We start from the raw sequence: 17,925 nt of genomic DNA, 5'->3' as shown, positions 1-17,925 counted from the left end.
ATGAAGTGAGAGCACTGGCATGTTGCAGCAGTTGGCTGAAAACAGTCAGCTTCTGCTGTATGAGACAGCACCACGGTTCCTAGGTCTGTAGATACAAATTTGTTCCTACCCTTAAGATTGAGGCAGCAAGTAGACCTTTAGGGGTATTTCCTTTGCACCTACTTTCCACTATATATGTATTAATACATATATATATATATATATATATATATATATATATGCAAAATCTTGTTTCATCTTAACTATGTGTATTAAGATCTGGGAATCTTAGCACTTCAAGTATACATTGGCACAGTTCTGCTGACTTAACTCTCTTTTTAGGGACTAATTGGGTGAGGTAACATTAGTTTATTGGACCTATTTTACAACATGGTACATATTTTACACAAGAGAAGTCTCTTGTTTAACTGAACATTACACAGCACATTCCCAGGTTATGTATGGACTGAATCATTTTATACATTTTATATTGGCTTCACTGTCTCACTAGCCAACACAGATCCTTCATTTCTGAGCTTTGGATGCGGTCATAAATAATTCACATATAATACTATAATCTCCTTTTACTAGGCTTTTCTGTGCTGTCATGGAAACAATGTAATTTGTTTTAGTTTGAATAAAAGCTTCATAAAATCATCTTTATAAGGGATATAATTTGGTGCCAAATTTAATGTGACCATGTTATCTGTTTTCTGTTGTTTTATATACCATCATTTTGAGAAAAGAGGAAGGCAGAGGGGTGAAAAAGAAGATGCAGACTTTGAAAGATCTGTGTCCCCTTCCTGAGACTGAAGCACAACAGAAAGGGAGCCAAGTTGTGTACATTGCAAAAGGCTCTTTTCTGTCTGAGGTTCTTTGTTGTCTGAGGCTCAGTGCTTGTCTATTCAATATTCACTGAATTTCCTTGTTGTTTCCTTCCCTTTAGGAAGGTGTCATTTTTGCTTTATTTTATAGGTTATTTTTCCAAAATCAGGTATACTGTTCTGGATGTATTCTGTTGTATCTGCAGTTAGCAGCACTCATAGTAGCTTCTGAGTAATAATATCTCAGTAATGCATATACAGAACATATATAGGGTTTATTAGAAAGTAATTTTAATCCAAATGTAGTGTGATGATTCTGTTAATATTCTTTCTTGTCCTTTTCCTTATGGTTTCTTTCAACTTTACTCCATGCTTATACTTCCAAGGTAGTAAAATTCCAGTTAAATAATGTGCTTGAGATGATGGAGAAAGCTTTGCAGACTAAAATGCAGAAAAATCCATAACGATTGCATCAATGTTGTTCACTTTATTATCTGATTTAATACCTCTAGGTGCATTCATGCTCGTATCAACTCAGGCTCTAACGTAGACAGGCCACAGGCAGTGTTCAGTCAGTCTTAACAAGGTTTGAACGCTGGTTAAGTGCTTGCTTGCACTCACCAGCGAAGCTGCAACTGTGCTGGGAAACTGGATGTTACCTTTACTGGCGTGAATATAGCTGAGAATGTTCCTGCTTTGGTAGAGTAACTGATGGACAATACCTTCTTTCCTGCTTTCCAAATCTGGAGACTGATTTCAGAAAATTCAGCCACTTTTTTTACCTCCTCATCATTATCATTTATTTGTAGTAATGTGTTTTCCAGCTGAGTCAAGGACCAGAATCCCGTTGAGAACAAAATTGTATTAAAGCCAAACAAAAACAATTTCCTGTTGTGTTATGGTCCACATAACTGCGTTAGCATGTTTCACAACTGTCCCTTTCAATATTATGTACCCCTGGAAGGAAGGTGCATCTATGCATCCTCTTCTTCCCCATTTATTTGTGCCTTGCTCACCAAAGGGATAATGTGACAGCACCTGAAGTAAGCAGAGGGGAACCAGCGCCCATACTTAAAGCCTTTTGAGTGTCTCAGTATTGAATTGCAACAGCTGTGAGCGATGTAAAGGCCAGGCTCCATGTCCCAAGGTGAAAGAGCACCTGCCAATAGAATCATAGAACCATTAGGGTTGGAAAAGGCTTCCAAGATCATCTGGTTGAACCATCCCCCTACCACCAATGTCACCCACCAAACCATGTCCCTAAGCATCACTACCAACCTTTTCTTGAACACCAGGAGTGGTGACTCCACCACCTCCTTGGGCAACCCGTCCCAATGCCTGACTGCTCTTCCTGAGAAGAAATGTCTCCATTTTCAACTTAAACCTCCCCTGGCAAAACTTGAGGCCATTTCCTCTAGTCCTCAGACAGAGCGAAGCCCCAGAGACTTTCAAACAAAGGTGGCAGTCCATGCACTTTTTTCAGCTAGGTGATGCCAAGTACGTTTGTGCTTTAGATGCCCCTTAGACAAGTGAACTACAGGTGTGCATGGCTATGGGGAACCTTGGTGTATGTGTAAGGATGGACATGTGGTGAAGTAGATCCTGGAGCTAAAGAAATGCATGCTGCTGCCAAAACCTGATTTTGTGCTTACAGCATGAAATGTTTTAAGATAAGAACACTTATTTAAGTTGCATTAGGTAAAGCAGTATGATTTTTCATTCCTTTCATTCTAACCTGCTTATACTGAACCAAAGCAGGAGTTCTTGTCATGATACCTCTAATCCTAGCTACTCTCAGGTAAAATTTGATTTTGGGGTTTGAATGTACGTATTTAAGTCAATTTTTTTTGTTGCATTTGTTCTCAAAGTAAAGGCAAAAATTATAGTCCTCTCTTTAAAATGTCAAAGTATAATCATAAGAAGAGTGATAATTTCTTGCCAGAGAAGGTATCTCATTAGTTTCAGTTATTGCTCAGTCATGTGCTAGGGTGCCATTGTTAGACATACAAGCATAGAAAAAAGAAAAAAAAAAAAAAAAAAGATAAAAATGTATTTTATTGCCATAAATAATAATAAAAAGAAGTAATCTATGGGTTATTGACACATTGTGGAAGATTCATATTTTGACAGAAACATGGCACCGCTCTGCTTTTATCTTTTGAGGAGGGAGTGAAATAGATATACAATAAGAAATTTTGATTGCCTTTTTTTGTTTTGGAGACATGTTGTGGCATGCAGAGGGTCATGGGTCAGAGTTTGAATCATTTCTGCTAGAGGGAATTTTCTATGAGGTTTGTGAGGAAAACGTCCCCTCAAACATACAAGCATCTTCAGATTGGGAAAGTAACCCTGAATGATGGTTGCTCCAAAATCCTAGAAAATACTTGGATTAAGTAAATTTAGGGACTGGAGTATAAATGTTGTAAAGGACATCTTCACACGTGCAAAGATGCATTCCTGATCCCTGTCAAAAAGTTGACCATAAAATGTATAGGAAAAGACATGGTAGGACTGTAGTGCACCAAGAGGACTAGATGTGTGGTGAACGAATATGTGTATACATGAGTTGTGTGTCGTAAGACAAGATAAGAGGAAAATAAGCTCATTTTGTTTTGTAGGTGCAATGGTATGTTTACAGATGGCTGTATTTTGTAGCCATTATAACAAGCGTCAGACATTGCAATAATGAAGCTTTCTGATATATGTTTCCAGGATGCCAGTGCAGAAAATGATCTTTAACTTCTCTTGCATACTTAAGAGTTTTTGTCTTTCATGAGCTTTAGTGCATATCCATCTCTCACGAGCTTTAATCCATATTTATTTAAGTCCCTTCCTTTCCCTTCTCTTAGTTTCTACTTGATCATAAAAGAAATTTTCCTTTTTTTTTTTTTTCTCTTTCGTTTTTTAGAATTCTCTTGATTTCTGTAGTGAAATGCTTAGAGTGTGCATAAGAAAAAATTACTATAAAAAGATGGGTTATGGAAGGCAATACCAATCAAAGTGATGAGCAGTAGAAGTAGATGTGTCAAAGTTTCCCTGGATGCTGTTGCTCTGATGGCCAAGTAGAAGGTGGCATCTTGCTCAGTAGAGGGGCAGCAGTCAGAAAAGCTGGAAAAAACAGGGGGTAAATACTTAGAATATATAAATAAATAAATATGAAATACTAGTTAAGGCTCTTCAGGTGCAGCCTTTCCCGTGCCTCTGAAATCAGGCAGGGATATGTTTCTTTTCATCCTGATGGAGCTTCAGTGGTGGAGATCAGTCGTGGTATTGGCAGATGAGAGAGCATCAGAACTCCAGGCAGACATCCAGGGCTGACAGGGACATAAGTGCCCATCAGCAGCTTAGGCAGTGCCATACATTGGCAATGGTCAGTCTGAAGAAGAGAAGGCTCCAGGGAGACCTCATTACAGCCTTTCAGTGCTTAAAGGGGGTTTATAAAAAAGATGGAGAACAACTTTTTACTTGGACAGATAATGACAAGACATGGTGGAACGGTTTTAAATTAAAAGAGGGGAGATTGAGATTAGATTTTTGGAGGAAATTCTTCACTCACAGAGTGGTGAGGCACTGGAACAGGCTGCCCAGAAAAGCTGTGGATGTCCCATCCCTGGAGGTGTTCAAGGCCAGGCTGGATGGGGCTTTGGGCAACCTGGTCTAGTGAGAGGTGTCCCTGCCCATGGCAGGGGGTTGGAACTTGGTGGTCTTTAAGGTCCCTTCCAATCCAAGCCATTCTGTGATTCTGTGATATATCAAACACTTGGATGAAATAGTGTGCTCCTAAATGAGGCTATGGAAATGTTTTCAGCACAGTTAGATAGCAGTGTCTGGGCATTTATGCTTAATTGCATGGCAGATATGCATCCCATTCCAGTGATCTCTGTCTCTTGTTGCTCACAGGTGAGGTTCCTGGATAGGGAAAGGTTTTTCCCCATTCCTGTCCTTGACTTAGCTTTGGGAAATGGCTCAGGCAGTCGCCTGACACATTTGACACATCTCTACTGTGCTGTGCCAGCCTGTCTGCCTGGGATGTGTTGGGATGTAATTGGATGTGAGATGGGCCATAATTATGCTCACACATTCAGAGTTTTGCTTAGGTCAACAGCAAGTTTCTCTGTAATTTATTTCTTCATGACAGATGTGTAGTTTTCCCACATCCTGCACAATAGACCAAATAATGACCTTCCAAAATTGTTGTGATTTCTTTCTTTCTGCCTTTCCTTTTCTTTCTTTCTTTCTTTCTATTTTTTTTTTTTTTATCTGGTTTAGCTTTTGTTGTGGTTTAACCAGGCAGGCAGCTAAGCACCACACAACCATTTGCTCATTGCTTACCCTCCCAGCTAATGGGGATGTAATCAGGAAAAAAATAGTAAAAGCTCCTGGGTTAAGATAAAGACAGTTTAATGGGATGCAAAAGGAATGGAAAATAGTAATAACAATAATAATAAAAATATACAAAACAAGTGATGCACAGTGCAATTGCTCACAACCTGCTGACTAATGCCCATTCCATCCCTAAGCAGCTGCCCCATGTGCAGCCAACTGCCTTATATTTACTGTCCAGCATGACACCACACGGTATGGATTCTCCTTTTGGCCAGTTGGGGTCAGCTGTCCTGGGTCTGTCCCCTCCCAGCTCCTGCTGCACCCCCAGCCTGCCCGCTGGCAGGACAGAAGCTGAAAAGTCCTTGGCTTAGTGCAAGCACTGCTCTGCAACAACCAAAACATCAGTACGTTATCAACATTGTTCTCATCCTAAACCCAAAACACGGCACCATGCCAGCTAATTAGAAGAAATTAAACTCTATCCCAACTGAAACCAGGGCAGCTTTCTACTCTGTCTGTATATTTGGAGACTCACAAAAAACTCATGACGTACTTACTCCCAGCTGAAAATACAACCTTATAGCCAACTTGTTTTCCCTATCAATCAGTCTGGAGAGAATAGTGCTCTATCTTGTTGATCATTCTTGTGTAAAGCTCATGTATCACTTCAAGGATTGTCTGACTATTGGTTCTGTCAGTTTGCTTCTATCACCGTCCAAAAGCAAAGACCATGTGCACATAATATTAATAGATGGAAGAGGAGATATATATCACAGCTCTGGTTCACGTTAGTCAAAAAGGATGATTGAAAGAATGCTACAAAAATGCAGTGCTTAAAGGTAAAAAGATGTTTGACAGTACCTAAGGGAGAGAGAAATGTGATTCTGGAAAAATTATGACAGTCTGTATGATGTGCCTTCCATAATTTACATCAGGGACCTGGACCTGTAGTCTCTTATATGGATGAGTTATTTTTCTCACGTGAGTAATTTTGACTGAGCAATTATATTGAGGAGCTGTTGCCATAAGTATGAGTCAAGATACTGATGTTTATCAGTCTCAACTCCAAAAAACAATTAAAAATTATGCCATCAGCTTCTTTTTCATGAAGAAATACAGTCAGAATCCAGGTTTAGGCTGATATGATCTTTAATGCTTCTTTTTGCAAAAGCATTTTTCTTCCTGTTTCTTCATAGCTCCTTTTACTAAGGCTATCACCTCTTTCATGAATGCTGTTAAAATGCAGAACAAGTTTTCTTTTTAATAATGTGCGTGTTGAGGTGTTTTTTTTTTTGTTGTTGTTTGTTTTTGTTTCTGTTGTGTTTGTTTTTGTTTGTTTGTTTTCCTTTTCTGGAATGCTCAAATTGTCATAAAGTTCTCCTACTCTTTTCACTTTCCTCCATCAAATCTTTCTAATTTATTTTTAAAAGATGATAGCAGGGATCTAATTTAAGCTTCTTTGTTCAGTAAGTGAAAACAAATGAGCAATTGTTCCACAATGAAAATTCCTGAGAAATAATTCTTATCGCCTTTATCCCTGGAAATTATTGAAAAACTGCACAGAATAGCACAAATTACAATTTCTTTAAGTATGTTATGATGTGTTTTTTCTTAAAATTGCAACATTTACCTCTCCTATAAAGCCTTTGCATTCTGTTTTTAACACCTTAAAACAGAAGTTATTTGTAATACCTACCCATAATTGAGGGCTAGAAAGTTTCACCTGCTTGTGTGAATAAGCACTTGTTGGCTGGTTGTGCTGTTCAGTAGCTGGTTAGGTGTGATCTGATCTGCTAGCATCCATCCCTTATTATTATTATCAGACATAACATTACATAGAGTACTTTGTATTCAGTTTGAACTTTATCTTGATAACAACTTTCAATGAAATACCTGAATGATTTCAGATCTAAGGTAAGCAGATGGAGCTTTGCAAATAGATTTATTACCAGCACCCCACCTGCAGTGCTGCATTCAGCCCTGGGGCCCCCAGCACAAGAAGAACATGGACCCATATACTGAGTTCAGAGGACAGCTATGAGGATGATCAGAGGGCTGGAACAACTCTCCTGTGAAGGCAAGCTGAGAGAGCTGGGGTTGTTCAGCTTGGAGAAGAGAAGGCTCCAGGGAGACCACATAGCGGCCTTCCAGTATCTAAAGGGGACCTATAGGAAAGCTGGGGAGGGACACTTTGTCAGGGAGTGGAGTGATAGGACAAGGGAGAATGAATTTTAACCTATAAAAGGGTAGATTTACATTAGATACCAGGAAGAAATGATTTCCTGTGAGGTTGGTGAGGCACTGGAACAGGCTGCCCAGGAAAGCTGTGGATGCCCCATCCATGGAAGTGTTCAAGGCCAGGCTGGATGGGGCTTTGGGCAACCTGGTCTGGTGGGAGGTGTCCCTGCCAATGGCAAGTGGGTTGGAATTAGATGGTCTTTAAGGTCCCTTCCAACCCAAAACAGTCTACAATCCGATGAAAATTTAAAACCTTTACGAAATAAGGCTGCTGGTGTTTTGATTCACACCTTTTTGAAGACTCATTGAGTCCTTATACAGATCTCCTGGATTTGCAGAGGCTTTGGACCATTACTAAGAGTGATTGATATTGTTGCTGAGTCATCAAGCCCAGAAACAAAAATGGCTGATGGGCTTCGCATGTGATACTGCTGTTTGGTAGTCAGCATATTTTCGGTACATTTACAACAGATTTTATCTTGGTACATGTAGTGTTGGGAGGATTTTTTTGCAGGGAGCTTCAAGCCTGCAGCCAGTTAGAACTCTATTAAACTGCTCTTGATTCTTGAACTCCTATTACCAGAAAATAAATAAATAAATAAATAAATGCTTTCAGCCTGCTTACTTGGAGAGGAGCTGAATGCTAAGTTTGTGTGCAAGTCAAAAATGTGGGCTATCTCGCTTGAACCTTTGTTGTTGCTGTTCTCTACAGATATGTGAAATGACAGGAGAGGCACCTCCATAATGCTGAAGAGCAAAAAGAGCTGATGGCTTTAGTGATATTTTGTCACTTGAGCAGTGACCTTCGTTAATAACACCTGTGATAGGAAAATGAAATACTTTCTGTTTCAGTAATGTCAAGCTGATGCTTGGCAACAAATGCTTTTAAGGCAGACAGTGAAGAAGAAAAAAAGAGCAGCACTGTTACATTCTGCAGCACAAGATTTTTAATATTTCCCCTGCTATATAGGCAGACTGGATCTTGAGTTTACTAACAGATGTAAAAGGAGTTGAAAACACATTTCCGTATCACTAAAAAAATACATAACATGCTGCCAACATAATCAGGGCTGGATTTTCAAGGCATTCAACTTACATTTAAAAACCTGAATAGAATGGGCAAGTTTTCAAAAGCAGTCAGCATCCTGAGGAAAATCTGGCTACCTTATGGATGCTGAGTAATTCAGAAGGACTAGCCCCAAAATAGTCCCTTAATACTCTAGGAAAAAAAGAAGATGGATTGAGCCTTACATTTTCAGTTTGTTGATATAAATTTGATCTATATGTTTAGTAATTTTCCTCCCTAAATGCTTTTTAAACCTGTAAACACAACAGCACCCACACCTAGCAAAAGAGAGCAGAAGAATGATGTCAAATGGACTGTTTTAAATTTAATCAATATTTTATTTCCGTTCAGTTGCTGGAACTGGGGGCGGGCAGGAAGATATCCTCATGGAAGTTGGCTGCTACTAAGTGAAGTGGTATTTTGTCTTTGGGTTTTTCATTTGTTCGCTTTTAAGCAGTGACATACCAAAAGTGTTTGGTCATACTACCAAAATGCTTTCCGAATCACTGACCCTGTTTCTTGTATTGCTGTTCACTGCTTCCCTCCTTCGAGTTCTTCCTCAACTCCCCTGTTTTTCAGCCTCTTTATGACAGTGGTTTCCATCCTAATTATCTGTTATTCTTCTTATTAAACTGGTGTAAAGCAAGAGTAATTGTAGTACAATATGTAGAATTACTCAGGTGTAAAATCAGGTATGGATGAGAAGGGAAAGGTTATTTTAAAACACCACCCTTACATGATTCCTTTACAAGTTTTATTTGAACCAATGTCCTTTTCTTGACAGCGGTCAACCCAACTAATGCACACTGGGAAAGAGACTTAGAAGTGTACTTTTCTTCAGTTTTAGGTGTTCACTGCCTTACTTAAGTGGTAAAATTATCCAGTTAATCACGGTGCACAATTAAATATAATATGAATATACCTCCATGCTGGAGACAGATTTAAAGAGAGAGTAAATGTGAATTTACATATTTATATGAGCTACCAAAAGAGCACATATTGAAATTATGACATATATCATTTTATCATCTGCACTTTCTCCTGCTGCATTCAAAACTCTCTTCACCAGCTGCCTCATTACCTAAAGCATACATTAAGAATGACCCATCATCAAACTTGACAGTCCTTTTTCCTCCACTAGTGAAAGCCTAGAGCTAATGGTTATTTGCTTGAGCTTCTCTTGGCAGATTAACAGGTTGAAAGGCTTCTTCCTAACCACAAGTTTTGACATGAACAGAAATGTCAACATCAGCAAGGCAATTATTTTCCCTATATTGGAGGACATGTCAACAGCCTTCAGTCTGGAGATGGTTTGTTCAAAGGGTAGCTCTTGCACGTCTTCGGGTGTGAAAGGTGGTGAGGTGTTAAAAAGCAAACAACAGTTGTGAGAAATCTGTTATCACCTTTTAGTCTACACAAAGGAGGAAACTTTGAGATTTCATCACAGATTTAGACTTCTTATGTTTGATTCTTCACCTTCAAATGTCATGACAACCAGCTTAATTCATAGCTCATGTTCAACTCAGACACTCAAGTTTTTTCCTTCACTTTCTACCTTCCAAATTGACTTCAGCTTAAAAAGCAAGAGGAACAGCTGAGGAGCAGAGATCTTTAAGCAAAGTACTACTATGAAAAATCTCCAGTTACATATTGAAAAGATTCCAGTAAATTCTTAAGAAAAGGTAGCAGAAGCAATTGTACAACAGTAACAAATCTGAATTTACATGAGAGTTTGAATCTCTTTGTTATTTTGAAATATGCAGTTTCCAGGTGGGAGGTACGTTATTTTTCACTGAGAATACCATTTTCCTACTTTTTAGTGTCTGTCTTTGAGTGCAAGTGGCATAATGTTGTACTCTTAGTTTTGATTTCAAGCAGAGTAATTCAGAATAGATCTGTATGGTTTTTGCTTTTGTTTTGTTTTTGCATGTTTTACAGTAGATGTCACAGGCACTTTTTATAATGATAATCAAAACATAAATCAAAACATAAATTTGGAAATGGCAAAACTGACTATAAGAATAAAATGATCCTTAAAATGAAAAATCTTTCTAATGCTTATAATAAGTATCACTTTAAACCTGTAGTCTACAGGTTGACCTCAGAGGAGGATGCGTGGGTTTAGATTCCTGTAAAATAAACACATTATTAGCTCTTCTCAATGATGAAGGAAATGAAAAATTTTAAATGACTATTTCTACCAGACAGAAGGCACTTTTAGTGTTCTCAGTACAAGCTTATGGTCATATTCTCTGAAGTATTAATGCTGTGTTTATTTACAGTCTGGAACATTTAACTGTTGATTTGTTTTCTTATATGCCTTTAATCTGGGTCTGATTTCTCTACTTGAACAGTCTCCATCTCTTAAGATCTCCCCTGTATCTTAAAATCTTAATACAAGGAAGGCGAAGTCTTCCCTGGAGCTTTACTTGCTTTAAATATAATAAAGATGGCAAGCAAAATCAATGTAAAACTAATTATTTAGTGGAATAACACAATTTTATTTAGTTTAAAAGTATCATCTGTTGAAATAAATCTGGGAAACAAAAAGGAAAACTGGTCAAGTGGTTCAACTGCTTCTTCCTTTTTCAAAAGAAAGTGCTCCCATTAGACAAGCCCATTAATTGTCAGCTATCTCATCTGTGCTTAGAAGGACACTGAAAGACTTCATTTCCCCCAGAGAGCTGTAGAAGCTTGCTTTTCAGTACTTGGTACCTAGATGATGAGTAGTCAAGGGAATTCGCTGTCAGGTTTCTCCCAGTGTATTCCATTTTGCTTATAAGAAACCTGAAGGAACAAAATCCCAGGAAAGGATGTTGCTCCATACCAGTAAAAATAATAAATACTGTCATGTGTTTTTTTTCCCCTCTCAAGTGTGGAAATGGTTAGAGATTAAAATTGGATTCCAAAAATATTGCCTTCGGTGAAGAGAGATTTTTATGAGCTTTAGTTTCTGGTGTGCAAGAATGAGCTTTACAAATCAGCAACTTATTTCCCTACTGAGAAGTTCAAAGGCTAAGACCAGAGACATAGAAAAGGTCTTGCTGTGACACCAGCAGGAAGTAAAGATACAGATAGCCTGATAAAACAGCAGTGTTTTAATGAAATAAAAGATAGTAGAAAAAGAAGAAAATATCCTAACAGACAGGTTCAGGATTTCCATGCTCAAGTCCTGCAGTGTTGAATTTGTTGTACATCTCTGTGCATTTACTTTTCCAGTCTTCAGCCTATCACCTACCTTTCTTTGTACTACCTGTACATCAGCGATGTAGCTGTCTTTTAGCTTTAACGTTTTGGTTTGCATGCTACTGTTTGAGGAGCCATCTAGACTGCCCTCGGTGCCCAAACTATTCAAACCACATTTCTTCAGTTAAAGGGTATGCTGAGAAATGGCTTCTGAGTTCTTATATTTGTTTGGGGATTTTGCAGGGTGGGACAGGTTCCCTGTCTCATATACCTGTACAGGATAACATTTTTAAATCATATCTTAGTGATCAACAATTGCTGTGTTCCTGGGAGAGATGAAGACAACAGCAGTGGTGACTCCAAGATACAGGTCTATGAAAAGACCAGACAAGAAGTCTAATGATATTGGACAAAAGCAATTTATCAGTCTTCCAGCTGGAAGAGTACAGTATAGATTACAAGACAGTGTAAATGGGGCATATTGTAGATAGAGGATGTTTGGAAGAGGTTAGCATGAGTTTGTCCCAGCTCAACTCTTGGGAAAACTAACTGAAAAATCACTTTCTAAATGATTTCAGCACCAGTCAGTTCCAAAACAAGGGATTATGCAATGCCATCTGTTGGCTTCTGTGAAAAATCAAACAGAAAATGTGGTTTGCTTGGTGGCGGTCCAGCAGAAAGAGAATCTGCTCCTGGTGGGGCAGAAAATTAACACGAGGGCCAGCTCCAGTTGGAGACACTTCTTCAGCATTTTGAGAAATGAGTCATGACACCGCAGTGGCTACTTGTAGAGCAGTTCCAGCTGTAGCAAAGCTAAAACTGGAGCCTGGGAGCTGTTTCCTACATTTCAAACAGGAGACACTTGAGATGGCCAGATTCCTCATGTATCTTTCCATACATGCAAATGAATTTTGAAGATCCAGAATAGTTTTCCTGTGTGTCTGTCGCAAGGGTTCTTGTCTGTATCTTGTAGTTTTGGCTCATGTCTTCAGGCCGTATCTTATAAGGAAGGAGACATGTAGAGAATTTTTAATGTCATTTTCCAGGAAACTGCATGCCCCTTTTGTTGGGAAGCTATTTTGCTTTCTTGCTTGTTACTGTAAGAAATATTATCCTGAAAAGTAATGAGAATTATTATGAAAAAGGCTTGCATGCTGACAATGCTGCTGCTTTATTTGCTTTGGATTGTCTCGCGTTTAGTCCCTTTGAAGGTCTGAGTATGAACAATAGAAATAGTTGTGATAAATTGTCAGGCTCTTCCAAAGATTCGGAAGTTCTGCAGTTACTGCCAATGACAGATGGTTTGTCCTTGCTCATCACTTGTCTTCTTGACAGCATTTTTCTGCTCCCTGCAAAATCTCCCTTGGTGTGTAGTTTAATTCTTTAGAAAAAGAAAATTATTTTCTGCTTCATCCATGTTCTTGCTCATTAGTTCAATAGCACCCGTGTTTGACTAGGTGGAACACCTTCCTCATGAACCAGAAGCTTGACTTATTTTAAAAGGGTGTTAAGAAAACCACTGGAGTTTGACATGAGCGCATATCTGAAGTTACAAAGATGTTAAGAATGATCTTTTATATCTACTGCTGTGGATAGCACTCCATACTCGACAGGCTGTTTCGTTTGCTGCAGGATTTACGCAACTAATGACAGTGTTTTCAAATAGTACAGTGTGAACTCAGGTTGAGCAGTGGTTGAGTGGTTAGAGAATGAATCTTTTTAGCTTTTCCACAATTTCATGAAGTCAGTTTCAGAACTGGCCTGCTCGCATACTGCTTTAGTTCTTCCAACTGGAGAATTATGTGATATGTCAGTAAATACTAGCAGTCGATAAATGAAAAAATGCTGAATGGCAAAAAATAGAAATTGTTCATTTAAGTTGTTGGCTCTATTGGCCATTCTCTGCTTGTTCCCTGATTTAGTAGGGTGAGACAGAACTGTGAGTTGCTTTGGTCATTGGACTGCAAGGATGCAGCTCCCCAGTTTCTACTGGAGTTCATCTGCTTATGCACATTCCTGCAGTAAAGACACTCAGCAGCACACTGGAAACGCCACCTCAACAGTACAAAATGTTTTATTTTGTATTGTTTTCATTGTGAACATCAGAAAGGCAGCCAGCCAGTTTCAAATATTTACCCTCTCAATAAGTAGTCTGAACTACACAACAGTTGATACAGAATTACGACGTTTCTGCTGTTTCTAGCTGCTGCTAATATGATTCATCAGAGTTAATAAAGCAAAATATTGTCTTGCAGCCATGTTGGGTTAGGCCAAAGACTACTTCAGTGTCTTATCTATAAAAGCTTCCATAAATGAATGCCTAAAGAAGAGTTAAGAATGGGATAACCATATACAGTACTGTGTCCTAATAGTCTCTCAGCTACCAGCTGTGTTTAAGTTGGGAGAGCCTGCTGTGTTGAGTATAGCTTTGTGTACCTAGTAAACCACAGCTGGATTCTTGCATGATTTCCCCTAGATAAGTATAAAAAAAGAATTTGTCAATATGTGTATGGTTTTATTCCTTTTCGGAAAGGGTTAGCTCCCTGCCATTTAATATCTGTGTAGGATTTTGGTGTTCTGCCATCATTTTGAATGCACGCTATAGTTTTTCTCATTTTCATCTTAAGAGGTGAGCTATATAAACAATATGCTCACCTGCCTTCTGTCTCATATGGAAATTTCCAATCTGTCCCTTGCCTTTCCAGAGTGCACAGCACTTGCTTCTTGTCACAGAGCCAGCAGAACAAGCAGATGAATCTGAAACTTGCATTGTATTCACATAGTCGGGGTCTTGAGGTCCCTAGCTCCTACACGCCCCCATCAAATTGTTTTATTGCTTCTAATATGCAGGATATCAGATTTCTGTTTCATTATTGCCCTTATGCCTTTGCAAGTGTTATTTTGTACATTCGTTGTTCCCTGGCACAAAACACAAGTTCATGTCAGCTCACTTGATATGCATGCAGATGTGAATTTCAACAAGAAAAAGATTGTCACTCGGATAACAGATACATTTAAACTTTTTGAACATATTAGCTTCAACAGGAGTATGTAACGAAGTTGTTTAGAAAGTTTCTACGACTTTTTTTTTAACAATAGTGTTATTTGTTATCATCCCTTCCAAGTGAAGATGCAGTGGCTTTCTAAGTAAATAAAACAGCAAACTCAGTAGAAAGACAAGGGCATTATGGAACATTGTGTCATGACTGTAAAGACATGCCACTGTTTTGCTGACAGATAATTAGAGCTAGGCTGTGTTGCTGCTAGCTTTAGATTATATATATTTTTGACTGATTTAATATATTCAGGAACTTGTAAACATGTGCTTAATAACTGCTGATTGAGAGAATCTTCTGACAGTCAGATTACGCGTATGATTACTATTGGTGTTTGAAGAAAACTTCACGATTGATCAACTTGTTTCAAGCTTCACAGAATCACAGAATCACAGAATTGTCTAGGTTGGAAGAGACATTCAAAACTGAAGGAAAGACATATACAGTATTGTATTTATTTTTCGGTAAAACAGTGGCTGTGCCTGTGCATTCTCCTAATACACTGAAAAACTTAGCACAATAATTGTAAAATATCAGAAGGCTATTAACAATGGTAGTGATAATAGTGAAATGCCCTACAGTTCATATGAACATAGGTCAGAATCTGCACTGCCCAACTTCAGAGTCGATTAAACGAAAAATATTGGCCATCCTGGGAGAAGAGAGGTGCTGAGAGGTGAGGGACTGAGACACAGCATCCTGATCCTGCTGAAATTGGCAGCTCTTCTGTGAGTCATTTCAGGGTGACTTAGGATTTCATCAGTTAAGACCAGATGGACCAGCAACACAAAGATGGTCCTGAAATGCCAGTTGAATGCTGGGTCCCAGTTTAGAGGTAAATCTGTATTTCATCCATATTATTAATAATAATAATACTTAGCAACTTTCTTGGGTTATCATCAGTTGTATTTTTAAGCAACCACTTTCAGAAAGAGAAGTTTTGAATGGAAGCTTTGGGTGGATTGGCTAAGGAAAATGCCAAAAATCAACTTGTGACAGACTGAAAGGAAAAGTGAATTCTTAAATCATGGGTTATTCATAGCCCATCTAAACTTAGAATATATTTGTTTGAGTGTCTCTGAGTATATTACAAGTTCATCTCAGCTTGACACAAGCTTTTTGAAAATGGATTTAATATTAAATAGATTCATGAATGCATAAACTTTAATAGATAAAACATGATCTTTCTGCTGAGGAGTTTCAACTGCAACTAAAAAGAAAACTGATATATTTCATCTTATGCTTTGCAAGTTACAAATAAATCCATCATGGTTAGCCTGAGATGTTTGAGTGAGACCAGTCAGTGTCAAATTTAAGTGGTCTTTGAGCTGCGTAGAATAAAAATTGTGACTTAAAACCCTACTCTGTTATAAAGGCCTTATCTAATTGAAATTTGAGAGAGTAGACAAAGTAGTCACATGTAACCAAATATTTAAAAAACAAACAAACAAACAAAAACAAACTAACTGAAACTGAAGTTTTAATGTCAGGGTAAAGTGCATTAAAATCTGATCAGCAGACGTTTCAGGCACAAAGAAGTGATCAACCCCACTTTTACTGTTAGTAAAAACTGAATGGAAAGTGTTAATATACATTTTGTAGAAGATTGCTTCATTCTGAAGGTTCAGTTGAGTGCAATTTTGAAGCAGAGCAAGAGCTGAGGAGTATTCTGTAGAACATAATCATTTCCATTTCCCTAACACCACCAGGAGCCTTGACTCTGAAGATCTCCCTCTGACAGGTTGTCTCAGAGCCACAGAAACCTTGGGAGGCTCGTCTTGAGCACGGTAGTCAGGGCAGAACAACTGTCCCTGGTGGGATGTCCTGAACCCAGAAGTTTGGAAGAATAAACTTGGCAGGGAAAGAATCAGCAAAAAAATGACAGATTTTCAAACCTACTTTTGTTTCTGGATATTCTGCTTACTTTCCAGCATAAACACATGCAGATTGACTAGCAGGATTGTTTTTGCTTCAGTCAGGTGTTGATTTGTTTTGTCTCATGGTAAATTTAAATGATACTGCTTATGTTGTAAATGGCATAAACTTTCTGTAGTTTGGAACTTGGGAGTAAATGCTGCCTTGAGAACATTATAATTACTGTTGTGTCAGTTTTTAACTTTTCTGTCTTCCTGGATGCATTTGTCTTCCAGCTGGTTTGATATGAGAGAGATGTTAAAAACGATGCTCCAGCTCTAGCATCTGCTCAGGTCCTGTTGCCATGCCCCCCATCTCTTACTCGTTTTCTGTCCTTTTCCTTTCCATGTGCCATGTAGACACCTACTGTAGAGAATGCAAGAAAACATCAGAGGAACACGGCAAAATATGTTGTTGTCACCACAGAGAAAGAGCAACAAATCTAAATTTCAAGCAAAGCAAGAACCCTGATTCCTACTGCTAATAATACTGAAATTTTCCAGGAGCACATTAGCAGCCATGGCTTTCATTTCCTCTGATTTCTTATTGGCGCTCTGAGAGTTTCAAATAAGAGCTCCGTTCATATACTGCTGCTCTTGTTTTTTTCCCCGGTCTCTCTAGATCAGAATTTCCAATCTTGCCTGTCACTGTAGTAAATAAGTAGTGACCCCAATTCTAATGGCCTCTGAATTAATAATGAAGGTTAGCGGTATGGGGTCTTTTGCTGCTTTTAAGGTTTGTAGCTGGTTAAATTGTTCTCCTTTGGCCATGGTACAGTATAAATTGTAATCATCCTGGGCAACTACTATTAGTGGTGGTCATTGTTAAAAGGCAAACATGCCTGCTGTACCAAGTAGTAACATGCCAGCACCAGTCATCTATTTAAACGTTATAACACTGCAAGTTCCATGCCCTGATTCTGTTTTTGTCTGTTTTTTTTTGTTTGTTTGTTTTGTTTTGTTTTTGTTTTTGTTTTCTAGGTTTTAAAACACTTTTAAGTATCCACTAGTTTTAAACTGTGAATCAAGATGGTTATTATACAAACAAAATTAGATTAACTTTGTTTTAAAACTATAACAGTGTCAATGTCAATTCAGTTTCATTTTGAGAAAAAAAATACAGAGGCATCCAGCCTCTCCTGTAGTTTTACTGGTCTTCATCCAATCAACAATTTCTTTTCTAGCTAATGAAAGAAGACCATTTGCATTTTTTTTTCCTCTTTGCTTCCAGTGCAAAGGGGAATCAAATATGACTTGCCACAAAAGTGTAGTGAATTCAAGAAGGGAAATAACAGGGCTGAGTGAAAAATGAGTTAGGAAGTAAAATTTCAGGCCAG

The 17,925-nt window shown here is 38.4% G+C and overlaps 1 protein-coding gene across 2 annotated transcripts in view; it reads left to right on the top strand.

Annotated features, from left to right (window-relative positions):
* The window catches only part of GRID2 (glutamate ionotropic receptor delta type subunit 2), a 700,788-nt gene that overhangs the window by 455,240 nt on the left and 227,623 nt on the right, over nt 1-17,925 (top strand). The gene's annotated exons all lie outside the window — the stretch shown is intronic.

The sequence above is a fragment of the Aythya marila genome (genome assembly GCF_965140915.1).
Source record: "Aythya marila genome assembly, chromosome: 4".
NCBI lineage: Eukaryota > Metazoa > Chordata > Aves > Anseriformes > Anatidae > Aythya > Aythya marila.
Note: the sequence above shows the minus strand (reverse complement) of the source record. Positions and strands in the feature narration are given on the sequence as shown.